The sequence below is a fragment of the Aegilops tauschii genome, chromosome 1 (assembly GCF_002575655.3).
Source record: "Aegilops tauschii subsp. strangulata cultivar AL8/78 chromosome 1, Aet v6.0, whole genome shotgun sequence".
NCBI classification, from domain to species: domain Eukaryota; kingdom Viridiplantae; phylum Streptophyta; class Magnoliopsida; order Poales; family Poaceae; genus Aegilops; species Aegilops tauschii.
Window position 1 is genome coordinate 343,924,232 of NC_053035.3, and position 13,639 is coordinate 343,937,870.

At 45.8% G+C, this 13,639-nt stretch overlaps 1 pseudogene; it reads left to right on the forward strand.

Annotated features, from left to right (window-relative positions):
• The first annotated feature begins 2,723 nt into the window (after positions 1-2,723).
• LOC109761405 (UDP-D-xylose:L-fucose alpha-1,3-D-xylosyltransferase MGP4-like) lies at positions 2,724-9,241 on the forward strand (annotated as a pseudogene).
• Positions 9,242-13,639: the final 4,398 nt, after the last annotated feature.

Here is a 13,639-nt window from a genome sequence, read left to right on the forward strand (position 1 = left end):
ACAATAAAGTGACAACCATATGGCTCCTGCTAGTTGCCGATAACTCGGTTACAAAACATGATCATCTCATACAATAAAATTTAGCATCATGCCTTGACCATATCACATCACAACATGCCCTGCAAAAACAAGTTGGGCGTCCTCTACTTTGTTGTTGCAAGTTTTACGTGGCTGCTACGGGCTGAGCAAGAACCGTTCTTACCTACGCATCAAAACCACAACGATAGTTCGTCAAGTTAGTGTTTTTTTAACCTTCTCAAGGACCGGGTGTAGCCACACTTGATTCAACTAAAGTTGGAGAAACTGACACCCGCTAGTCACCTGTGTGCAAAGCACGGCGGTAAAACCAGTCTCGCGTAAGCGTATGCATAATGTCCGTCTGGGCCGCTTCATGCAACAATACCGCCGAACCAAAGTATGACATGTTGGTAAGAAGTATGACTTGTATCGCCCACAACTCACTTGTGTTCTACTCGTGCATATAACATCTACGCATAAAACCTGGCTCGGATGCCACTGTTGGGGAACGTAGTAATTTCAAAAAAATTCCTACGCACACACAGGATCATGGTGATGCATAGCAACGAGAGGGGAGAGTGTTGTCCACGTACCCTCGTAGACCGAAAGCGGAAGCGTTAGCACAACATGGTTGATGTAGTCGTATGTCTTCACAATCCGACCGATCAAGTACCGAACGCACGGCACCTCCGAGTTCAGCACACGTTCAGCTCGATGATGTCCCTCGAACTCCGATCCAGCCGAGCTTTGAGGGAGAGTTCCGTCAGCACGACGGCGTGGTGACGATGATGATGTTCTACCGACGCAGGGCTTCGCCTAAGCACCGCTACAATATTATCGAGGTGGATTATGGTGGAGGGGGGCACCGCACACGGCTAAAAGATCAAGAGATCAATTGTTGTGTCTATGGGGTGCCCCCTGCCCCCGTATATAAAGGAGCAAGGGAGGGAGAGGCGGCCGGCCAGGAGGAGGCGCGCCAGGAGGAGTCCTACTCCCGGGAGTAGGACTCCCTCCTTTCCTAGTTGGAGTGGGAGAAGGGGGAAGGAGGAGGGAGAGAGGAAGGAAAGGGGGGCGCCGCCCCCCTCCTTGTCCAATTCGGACTAGAGGGGAAGGGGGCACGCGGCCTGCCCTGGCCGCCCCTCCTCTTCTCCACTAAGGCCCATGTAGGCCCATTAAACCCTCGGGGGTTCCGGTAACCCCCGGTACTCCGGTAAAATCCCGATTTCACCCGGAACACTTTCGATATCCAAATATAGGCTTCCAATATATCAATTTTTATGTCTCGCCCATTTCGAGACTCCTCGTCATGTCCGTGATCACATCCGGGACTCCGAACTATCTTCGGTACATCAAAACACATAAACTCATAATATAACCGTCATCAAACTTTAAGCGTGCGGACCCTACGGGTTCGAGAACTATGTAGACATGACCGAGACACGTCTCCAGTCAATAACCAATAGCGGAACCTGGATGCTCATATTGGCTCCCACATATTCTACGAAGATCTTTATCGGTCAGACCGCATAACAACATACGTTGTTCCCTTTGTCATCGGTATGTTACTTGCCCGAGATTCGATCGTTGGTATCTCAATACCTAGTTCAATCTCGTTACCGGCAAGTCTCTTTACTCGTTCTGTAATACATCATCTCGCAACTAACTCATTAGTTGCAATGCTTGCAAGGCTTATAGTGATGTGCATTACCGAGTGGGCCCAGAGTTACCTCTCCGACAATCGGAGTGATAAATCCTAATCTCGAAATACGCCAACCCAACAAGTACCTTCGGAGACACCTGTAGAGCACCTTTATAATCACCCAGTTACGTTGTGACGTTTGGTAGCACACAAAGTGTCCCTCCGGTAAACGGGAGTTGCATAATCTCATAGTCATAGGAACATGTATAAGTCATGAAGAAAGCAATAGCAGAATACTAAACGATCGTGTGCTAAGCTAACGGAATGGGTCAAGTCAATCACATCATTCTCCTAATGATGTGATCCCGTTAATCAAATGACAACTCATGTCAATGGCTAGGAAACATAACCATCTTTGATCAACGAGCTAGTCAAGTAGAGGCATACTAGTGACACTCTGTTTTTCTATGTATTCACACAAGCATTATGTTTCCGGTTAATACAATTCTAGCATGAATAATAAACATTTATCATGAAATAAGGAAATAAATAATAACTCTATTATTGCCTCTAGGGCATATTTCCTTCAGGAGTCCCTCGCGAGCTCCGAGACCCGGCGTTGTAGCTGATTATGCACCGTTAAAAGATCATGTGTTGTGGGCACCTTCCCCTAATGACTATATCAAGATCAATATTGACGCCAGTTTGTGAAAAGTACCAATACAACCAGTGTAGGAGTTGTAGCTCGTAATTCTTCTGAAGAAATTGTTGTTACTTTGTGGATTTTATTGATCGGTGTACCAGTGTGAGGTGTGTGTCCAGGTACGAAACATTGTCGAATACAGTCGGTTTCGAGCACATTGGTCATAACGAGAGATATTTCGTCAACCATGCTTCATAATTTACACTTCCGAGTATACATCGATCAAAATGGAATGGTCGAACAAATTCACCGACTAGAGTGTGTTTTTTTCTTCACTTTTTCAAAGTATTTTCCCAAGAAAAAACTCTTCTCAAAGCAGCACCAAAGTAGATCTACAGCCCGAGGACCGGTAGATGTACGTATTTTGCTGGAAAACGGAGAAACATGTGCTTCCTTCTCCCACTTCACAGTTCACGCTCTAGCCCCAGCCCCCCACCTTCGGAAACCCCGATCTCCGGCAATGTCACTCCACCAGCGGCCGCACCAGAAGCCGCTGGGCGCCGACTCCCTCCCCGTCTCCACGGGCCCCGCTAACGCCGCTCCTTCCCGCCCTCTGCCCCTCCTCACGCTCCCCTACCTCTTCTCCCTTCTCGCGCTCCTCCTCCTGCTCGCCCTCCTCTTCCCCTGGGGGCCGCCCCGCCACTCCGCGCCGGCCTCCCCGTGGCGCTCCTACACGCTCCAAGACGCCGCCGCCTTCGCCGCGGCCTCCGGCAACGGCACCATCATCCTCGCCGCCATCTCCGGGCCGTACCTCCCCTTCCTCTCCAACTGGCTCATCAGCGTCCGCCGCGCCGGCCGCGCTAACCAGGTGCTCGTCATCGCCGAGGACTACGAGACCCTCGAGCGCATCAATGCCGCATGGCCCGGCCACGCCGTCCTCGTGCCCCCCGCGCCCGATGCCCAGGCCGCTCACAAGTTCGGGTCACAGGTGGGGAGAAATCTCGGTTACCACCAACCCAAGCTGTTTGATGAAATGTCCATGTGCGTGACTCTGCCTGCTCTTGTGTGCAGGGTTTCTTTAACTTCACCTCGCGGCGGCCGCGACACCTGCTGCAGATTCTCGAGCTGGGGTACAGCGTCATGTACAATGACGTCGACATGGTGTGGCTTGCCGACCCGTTTCCATATCTAGTCGGCAACCACGACGTGTACTTCATGGACGACATGACTGAAGTACGTACAGTTGTTGTGTTTGTTGTTGGGGCTGTTGGAAGAGCATTTGATGATGTGGAAATTGTTGGTGCAGGTGAAGCCACTGAATCATTCACATGCGCTGCCGCCGTCAGGTAAGAAGGGGCGGCCATACATTTGCAGCTGTATGATCTTCCTGCAGCCAACAGAAGGGGCAAAGCTGTTGATGAGGAAGTGGATTGAGGAGCTCAAGGAACAGCCCTGGTCGAGGAAAGCGAAATCAAATGATCAGCCAGCATTCAACTGGGCTTTACTAAAGACTGCTGGGCAGGTTAGGCATGAACGTCTAAATGTTTTCTGTGGCAATTGAATTTGAACTTTATTTCGTTGCATTTGCTTGAACTGAGCATATGCATTTGTTTCTTCGCTTAAACAAACTAGTGACACGGAGTTATCTGGTCAATGGGTTCAGGGCTGCTTAAAGTTGAAATTGATTTTCGTGTATGCTCTGTAGTCTAGACCAGTTGAAGTACCGAGGAACTCAAATTTTGATATCAATCTGGATTGTATATAGGCTTGTTTAAAAATGTACACAATCTTTACCAATACTTTCCTGTACATTCCTTAGAAATAGCACTGATGTTCCAAACTTCTAATATATAATTTTTTGTGTGGTGCCATGTGCTAATGTGTTATTTCGGTTTGTCAAACTATCAATATACCGTGTGCCTTAAATGGATATACCTCTACATGTACATCATTGCGGTTGTGTGAGCTTGTGTCCTTGCAGTTGTTATGTGTTATCTTATCTTTTTTGCCAGTGTTTTCTTTATCTCAAGGAAAGCGGTAGGGAGAGACTAGCATCCTTGAGGGACATGACGTAGCAGCATTAGGTGGAGTCATGTTGAACTTGGACTTAAGTTCTTCACTTCTTTGTGTCTCGAATTGTCCAACCAGGCTCAAGTCCTAGGTTGAACAAACTCCCTAGGCCAGTCATGATTGGTTTAAATTCTGTTTATTGTGCAAGGTCATGTTACTAAGAGATAAGAGTTTCGAGTCAGATGTCGTGCATATGAGTCGTACCAGATTCGCCATGGCCTCATACAGGAGGGAGGTAGTGATCAAGCTCATGTCCAGGTGGACACTGCGCGACCGCCACGGCACTAGGCATAGTAGGTTCATAGAGGACAGAATGATGTTTGACTTGTGCTCAAGTTTTGATCCACCGAAGTCTCTAGGCTAGTAGGGAACAGTTCAAATCTCTGTTGTGCGAGGTTGGGATACTGAGATAAGATTAGTCTGTATTCAGTCTAGAAGATGGATATTATATATATCTAAGCGGTAATGATCTCCTGAGATCTAGCAAGAAGTCATCTTTCCAGTCTTTCTTCTATCCTGCATGCCTTATCTCCTTCACGGCAATGCCAGAGAACCTAGAATGCACCGATACGGATACGTAAATTCATCATTTTTGAAAAGTGCTACTACGGGGATACGCTTGACTAATTTAATAAAAATAATGATAAATAGTTATTTACTATGCAGTATGAACAACAAATTAGTTTGATTTTTTTTCCTAAACATGGCCAAGGTACAGATTACATATTAATATCATGCAGAAGAACACCAAAACAGATATTCTTGTAGTGTAGGGAGGATAGCTGCCCATTAGATAGAAATTTATATGAGAGAGGGGGAGGAGAGAGGAGACGGAGCACCGGATTAGCCACCACCGGTTGCCTCCAGCGAGCTACTGCTCGATCCTGCATGCCCTCGAGCTGCTAATCGAGCATGTGAGCTGCGACACATACATCGGTGTTACTGCAGGAGCATCGGAGCTGAGAGCATACCTTGGTGCTGTGTGAGAGGGGCTGAGGGTGAAGGGTATTCGATGAAGAGGACGACACGGAGTCAGTGAGGAAGGAGGAGGAGCTCGTTACCGTCGCCGCCTGTTGTGGAGCTCGAGAGGAACGAAGTGGGGAGGGAAAGGATGGGGTGTTGGGGAACTAGGTTACTGGTTCCCTCTTAACTGGGCTGGGTGGCTGGGCCGTATCCAAAACGCACCAGCGTATCTTTTTTATTTTAAATCGTCTATTCATGGATACTCGGAAGGATATGTATCCAGCACGTATCGGGGATGAATCCGTATTGGATATGGTATCCGATACGGATACGCTAGGTCCATGAAGTATCCGTGCATTCGAGCAGAGAACCAAGGTTATCAACCTCAACGTCCTGTTATCCACGTGTACATGTTATTTTACTGGGACGGGGCACAATTGGGCAATGTGGAGTTGAGGACTTCTCATTTTATCGGTGGAACATTTGCCGACAACTTTTCTACTATCTAGACAATAGAGTTCGCTGTGTAAGCATCAACCATTTATGGGAGTTGCTGTAGTGGATAGATAGAGAACAATTTGAGAAACACTTACAATTGTTAGTTAATCATTCATATGCCATGCTGAATTACAACAACAAATATGTTAACGACATCATGAAAAGGCACCTAATAGATTGAAATTTGAATGAGAAGGTGGTTGAAGTTGAACTTTGACTGATTCCATTTTGCTCGATATCCGTTTTAATCATCTCCATCTCCATGTGGTACTTCATCTAAAATGTGGACCCAAGTAACTGTTTCGGCATGGTTTTAGCTTCTACACTGTTATCTTTAATGTGGACTTAAGTTGACATGCATTGGTTGTACTAAGCTTTGCCATGTTTAAAATGTACTTTTTCAGTAATAACCTTTCCAAGGAAGCTCGTAACTGTTACCTATATGTTTATAAATTCCCAATAAACATACTCCCTCCGTCCGAAAAAGCTTGCCCCTCAAATGGATGTATCTAGCATCAAGTTAGTGCTAGATACATCCATTTGAGAGACAAGCTTGAGACAAGGTTTTTCGGACGGAGGGAGTAACATAATTACCAGTTTTTTTATCAATATCGTTGCTGCGTTTAAGTTTTAGTTTACATTCTCTAAGTCATGCTGCATGACAAAGGGTTTTATTCTGTTTTCTCAGAATATTTTCCTGCATCGCTGCCTCCACAACAGATAATGTCATTTGTAAAACTACTAATATAAGATTTGCTTGCAGGTGGATGTGTATCTATTACCTCAGTCCGCTTTTCCAACTGGAGGTCTATATTTCAAGAATAAAACATGGGTCAAGGAGACAAAGGGCAAGCATGTCATTATACATAACAACTACATAACAGGGTTTGAGAAGAAGATAAAACGCTTCCGTGATCATAAACTCTGGCTGGTGGATGAACACGGTGACGAGTCACCACTTGGTAAAATATGAGCAAGCTGTAAAGGCTGGAGTACATCTATCCTTGCAGCAGCATCACAGTTTTGTGGATGGTGTCTGCCCAACCAGATGTTTGATCCACCACATGGAATTCAACAATCGAATTCGAACACCAGATCCGTAGGCAGAGCACTCCATTTCCATTTGTACATCAAGGCCCTCAGGGGCTACGCTTTCTCATGCAGTTCATCTTTCTGAAGTACATCTTTGTAACTGGAAATGGCTGGTCGAGGAGACCAGTAAGATCTTAGGCATGAATGAAGAGATTTTGTGGACATGAGTATAGTGTAAGTCCATTGATTAATTCACTGGGTCTGTATAGCATTGTAGTTTTGTGAAAATTTTGTACCATTATTGTTATTAAAAAGCGCAGCATTTTTGTACACTAGACCGCTTGCAAGTACTATTGCTTATCAGCTTCTTTATAAAGGGCATATTGATTTTGTGACCGTGCAAGTTTCCATAATCAACATTCTCATCTTTCAGATACGCCTCCAATTATAGCAACAGAATCCTAAGCTAGCGTCGCCGGGAGCCAGAACAAGTCCTGTTGTTGGACCCTTTCCTTGATGCCTCCCCCGCTTTGCTTTCCGGAGGAGCAACGCCGTTGCCTTGGCCTCACACAAGGAACACCGGCGGCACGCACGCCCCCCACATATACTCCCCCCCAGCCCCCGTGCTTGCATGTGCACAAGAAACCTCCTTTCTTCTCACCACAGCAGGAAGGAAACCCACCCTCCTACGTCGGCAAAGATCAGATCAATGGGTCAGGCCGTCGCCAAGGCAAAGCAAGGTATGATCATCGACGAACACTATCTACCCGGTCGCGCGATCTCGGGTCATTCATCTTTGCAAATGCTTGCTGGTTTTGCTTCTAACATGAGTGATGTTTCTGGTAGAGGCCGGGCGGGCTACGCAGAAGGCCGACAAGGACGGCAAGGCTGTAGCCAACCATAATAACGCCAAGGAGCAGCTCATCGAATTTATGGATAAGAACTATGATAAAGTCGAGCCTACGAAAACCTTCGATGAGTTTTACCACGCCATCTTCGAACTCATCGAGTAAGCCTTCTTCTCAAGAGTTAGAGAGCGTTGCTAGGGAGCTGCTAGTACAACGCATCATTTTGTTTTAGTATATCTACATCCTACATATTAGTAGTATTACAGTTGAATTACTATTGGATACATGCAGGAATTCTCATTTGATTCCTACGCCTTTACGGATTAAAAGTTCACGCATGCGTATAAACAGGTACTACTCCCTTGGTACAACGGTACACGCAGAAAAAAAAACAACGTTATCTCAAGTCAAACAACGGAAACTTTGAAATATTTTGCTTGGGAACTTGAAAGCCATATGTATAGATTTTATTTCAAGAAGTGATTTCTGAATATTATAATAATTTTGTTGTTCGTGATACATATACTACAGTACAAACTAATCGTCGAAGTTATATTCTGAAAAATGAGTCAATGTCCAAAACGTCTAGTGTACCCAAGGGAGTAGTGTAGTACTAATAGCCTTTTTTTTGCGGGAAAGTACTAATAGCCTTTGGTCAGATTCATAGCATGCCGTCAATGCCGAAATGTTCCTCATCCATTCAGAATTTCAAACATATTCAGCCAGCTGAAACCTCATCGATGGTGTTTTATATTTAAGAAAAATATCTAACAATTTCTATCTGTTATTTTGCATTCCACTTCAGACAGTTTTGTGAGGAACAAGGGCAGCTGCAGTACAGGATGCCATCAAAAGATAAACTCGCGGAAGTGTACAAGGTCAGATATACCCTCTTCTTTTTTAGAATAAAGGAGGCTCCTCTGCTTTATTTGACATAGCTTCTCAACAGAGCTTAGTATCTTTCTTTGGTTTCAAATCTTTCGAAATGGCTAAAAAGAAAACGTTTCGGTGCCATCATAACTTTATACTAAACCAAACCAATGTCAATTAATATGGATCGGAGGGAGTATTAAGGATTTTGTTTCCCTCTCGTGCAGGCTCTTAGGAAACCGGATGGAGTAAACCTCACCAAGGGTCAGTTCCACACGATCACTGAGAACCTCGTCACGGTGCACAGCTTCAGCTTCGGCAAAGCCGCCTTCGACGTGCTCGTGGTCCTCTTCGGCGCGCCGATGTGCGCGCTCCTCGTCAAGAGGGTCGTCCCCGGTCTCAAGTCCTTCTCCGACGACGTCGTCATCCCCGTGGCCACCTCCGGCGCCGTCGTGTACCTGGCCAAGACCAACAAGCTGTGAGCCGGCGGATTATATACAAGTGTAACTACTACTACTACTAGCTTACCACAAGAAGAAAAATAATGTGTCGAATCGTAATGATGCAACTGTGTGGTGGCTCGATCGCGTCCAGATTGCAAAATCTGTAAAAAAATATCTGTAAAGATGATTGAAACTTTTAGTGATTTTTCTCTGTTCTTACGGAGGCGTGTGTGTGCGCGGCCGTGGCAATGTTGCAGTATAAACGTTCTTCCTTCAAACCAGAAAACGGTAATGTTGAACCTAACGTTGGGAATTATTGGCACACAATTAAAGATAATCTGAAAATTGCGGAGGAACAAACGTAACCTGAACATTTCTCGGTCATGAAAGGAAACATATGCATCAACTTGTATGGAACAAGTTTGATTAGTCGAAAGTTAGGACGAAACTTAATATTTTTCTTTGTTCAGCGTGACGCTTCATCTCAAACAACACAACTCATATGTGTCTGAGGTCAAGTGCATAGAGGCTAAACGTAGACCGAAAGTAGGCTGTGATTTAATTACACGAGCCGGGTCTTGAACTCAAGACCTCTTAACTCTAATACCATGTAGAAGTGCATGCTCTAGGCAATGCAACCAAAAAACCAATCTGATGAAAGAGACTAGGCAATAAATTTATATGTCAACAAAGTGAACCACTCAAAACATCAGCCGAAAATCAACACACATGAACATCAGGATTATCACGTGGAGTGCCATTTTCAAGAAGACGAGGCGGCATCGGCTTCTTGAAGATAGAATAAGGTCCTCCCCGCCTAGCCCCCGTCCCGGTAATGTTTCAAGCATCGTCGGAAGGTGTGTGGAGGTTTGTCTCCGATGGATCTCGTGGGATCCGGTCGGCGTTTATCTTCGGTGGATCCGGTCTTCGTTCGTCTACGTCTGTGTGTCTGCAGGTTGGATCCTTCCGGTCTATGTTTCTCTTCATCAGTGGCGGTTGCTGTTCTGGTGCACTGGTCCTATGGGGCCTTTACACGACGACTTTCCGACTGTTTACTACAACAATGTTTGCCCGGCTCCGACGAGGGAGGGGCGATGACGGTGGCGCGCCTTCGGCTCGCTCCAGTGCTTGTAGACGTCGCTAGGTGGTCTACGGACTTAGATGCAAATTTTACTTCTAATGTTCTTTGTACTACCTTGACAGTTGATGAATAGATCGGAAGTCCGCCCCCCCTCCAAAAAAGGATTATCATGTGGAAAGCCTTCAAGTTGTGGTAAAAACCACGGACTAAACCATTAAAATATTCTTCCCCTATTATCAAATATATGAGATGCAACAAGTTATGCTTCAGGTAGCACTAAAGGCTCTCATACATCAAAAGTGTTACTCTAATCCCGAGCACAAATACACTCGTATGAATAATAAATTCCGAGGGTAGGGTTTGGGTGTGATTTTACCAGCTCTTCAAAACCAACCACTCCAAATCACAGATCGCTGCCTTAGGCCGAAGATGCATGAACCCGAGTACCGTTTTGTTGAATCCGGGAAGGATTTGTATGGATCTAAACCAGTGTGTATGCATAATTGAGGAAGAACTAGGTATAAGGCTGATACGTCCATTTTGCATCATGTTTTCTTACTGTTATTTATGATGTTTTATCCATAATAATGCTTTTTGGAGTAATTCTAATGCTTTTTCTCTCATAATTTGCAAGGTACACACCAAGAGGGAGAATTTCGGCAGCTGGAAATCTGGACCTGGAAAAGCTACGTCAGGCCACCTAATCTGCACAACTCCAAACAAGCTGAAACTTGACAGAGTTTTTTTATGAAATATTTAATAATTATTGGAGCAAATAACTACCAGAGGGGGACCACCAGGTGGGCACAACCCACCTGGGTGCGCCAGGGAGCCCAGGCGCGCCCTGGTGGGTTGTGCCCTCCTCGGCTCACCTCCGGTGCCCATCTTCTGGTATATAAGTCATTTTGACCTAGAAAAAAATAAAGAGAGGACTTTCGGGACGGAGCGCCGCCGTCTCGAGGCGGAACTTGGGCAGGAGCACTTTTGCCCTCCGGCGGAGCGATTCCGCCGGGGGAACTTCCCTCCCGGAGGGGGAAATCATCGTCCTCATCATCACCAACAACTCTCCCATCTTGGGGAGGGCAATCTCCATCAACATCTTCAACAGCACCATCTCATCTCAAACCCTAGTTCATCTCTTGTGTTCAATCTTGTTACCGGAACTATAGATTGGTGCTTATGGGTGACTAGTAGTGTTGATTACACCTTGTAGTTGATTACTATATGGTTTATTTGGTGGAAGATTATATGTTTAGACCCATTATGATATTTAATACTCCTCTGATCATGAGCATGTTTATCATTTGTGAGTAGTTACTTTTGTTCTTGAGGTCACGTGAGAAATCATGTTGCAAGTAATCATGTGAATTTGATATGTGTTCGATATTTTGATAGTATGTATGTTGTGATTCCCTTAGTGGTGTCATGTGAACGTCGACTACATGACACTTCACCATATTTGGGCCTAAGGGAATGCATTGTGGATTATCAATTAGATGGTGGGTTGCCAGAGTGACAGAAGCTTACACTACAAAAAAAAATACACTTCCGTGATGATACGTGTTTGTCACAGTAGGTCGCGTTTTTTGTCATGCATGTACATCCATGACAAATTTATGACAGAATCAAGATAGTCATACCTGTGCTGTCGTAGAAGTGTTCCATGACATTACCAAAATTATCATCACGGAAGTGTCCACTTCCATGACGATAAATCGCGCGTCACAGAAGTGCTTTCGTCAAGGGTGACCGACACGTGGCATCCACCGTAACGGAACGCCGTTAAGCTATCGGGTCGGGTTTTGGATCCGATAACCCGTTAACAGCCCCGACCAATGGGGATTTTCCACGTGTAAAATCATCATTGGTTGGAGGAAACACGTGTCGGCTCATCGTTGAGACAGATGTCATCCACTCATTGGACAGAAGGCGCCTATGATACGTCGACACGTGGCATGGCCCAACAGAGGCCCATTCCTGTGAAAAGGCCGGCCCGTTTGACTTGGTCAAAAGGTGGCGGACCGGCCCATGGAAAGCCTGTTAACGACCTGTTCGCATATAGCCCATTTACAGCCCGCTAACCCAAGGCTCGTTACGCCCTATCCGAATTAGGCCCTACAGTGTCATCTGGGCCATCCAATATGATTCCAGCCCATTTTCACTTCTGGCCCATGTATGGCCCATGACGTCTTTCGACCCATATGAGGCCCTATGTAACTCTTGGCCTATTAACGGCCCGTGGTGAAACTGGCCCGTAATGAACAGTGTATCACTTTACACCCATTAACGGCCCGTGGTGAAACTGGCCCGTAATGAACAGTGTATCACTTTATACCCATTAACGGCCCGTTATTCCGTTGGGCCGTTTCCAGCCCATGTTATCTTTCGGCCTTCTCAGAGCCCATTTATTCTTGGGCTCATTTCCAGCATTCGTTTACTTACGACCCGTTACTGTCATTTTCTGCTTGTGGGCCAAATTCAGCCCGTGGTTACAGTCGGCCCGTTTGTGGTCCGTTAATACGTTGGGCTGTTTTTATAGCGTCATCAAATACGGCCTATTAACGATGGCCCGTTATGGTCAGCCCATGAACGGACGATTCCAACTCTAGACCGTTTACGGCCATAATGCGGTCTGTTTGCCCCATGTTTGGCCAATCGATCATACGACCCGTATAAGGCCCATTGATGATACGGCCCGCAGAAGGCCCATTGTTTCTACGGCCCGTAGAAGGCCCATTGTTTCTACGGCCCGTAGAAGGCCCACTGTTTCTACGGCCAGTAGGAGGCCCAGTGTCACTACAGTAAATATTAGCCCATGGTTATTGTGGCCTAGTTTTAAAAAATAGGTTATTGCAGCCACTAGCTAACCGCGGAAAAAGAACTGCAATGACTACAAGCAAACAAATAAACAAGACAACAAGGAAATAAATAAGCAAGCAACTAACGCTAGGCTATCACGGCTATTACACATATTACATCCACTGGGCATCAAAGTTCGCCACCAGTGCAAATATAGGGAACAAAGCAGTATATCATATACACTGGTTGTCAAAGTTGGCGACCAGCGCAAATAAACGCCGCAGCAAAACAAATCCAGAACTGAAACCACTTCAGAAGATCTCAAGAAACAATATCCTGGGTACCCATAATGCTGGCAAGATGCTTAGCAAGCTTATTAACTTTCTCTTGTTTGGCGCTTAAATCCTCCAGCGCTTGCTGTTGCACCAGAAAATATGCATCTGAATTCTGCAGGGACTTCCTCAGTCCTTCAGCTTCCTGTCGCAGCACATCTGATCGATGTCTTTCAACTTGAAGTTGAGACTCAAGAAGACAAACTGATTCAGGCAGCGAGTTCGAAGAGCTTGTGCCAGCAGTAGTGGCCAGTAACTCGAACACTACATCAAGACAGGACTTTTGGGTTCCCTCACTGTCGTCAAGATAGTTTTTATCAGCTTTCTTGGAGACCAACAGGGATGTCTCACTATCTTGAACCTTATCTGCATTACTTCCTTTACCATTGGATAACGCGGTACT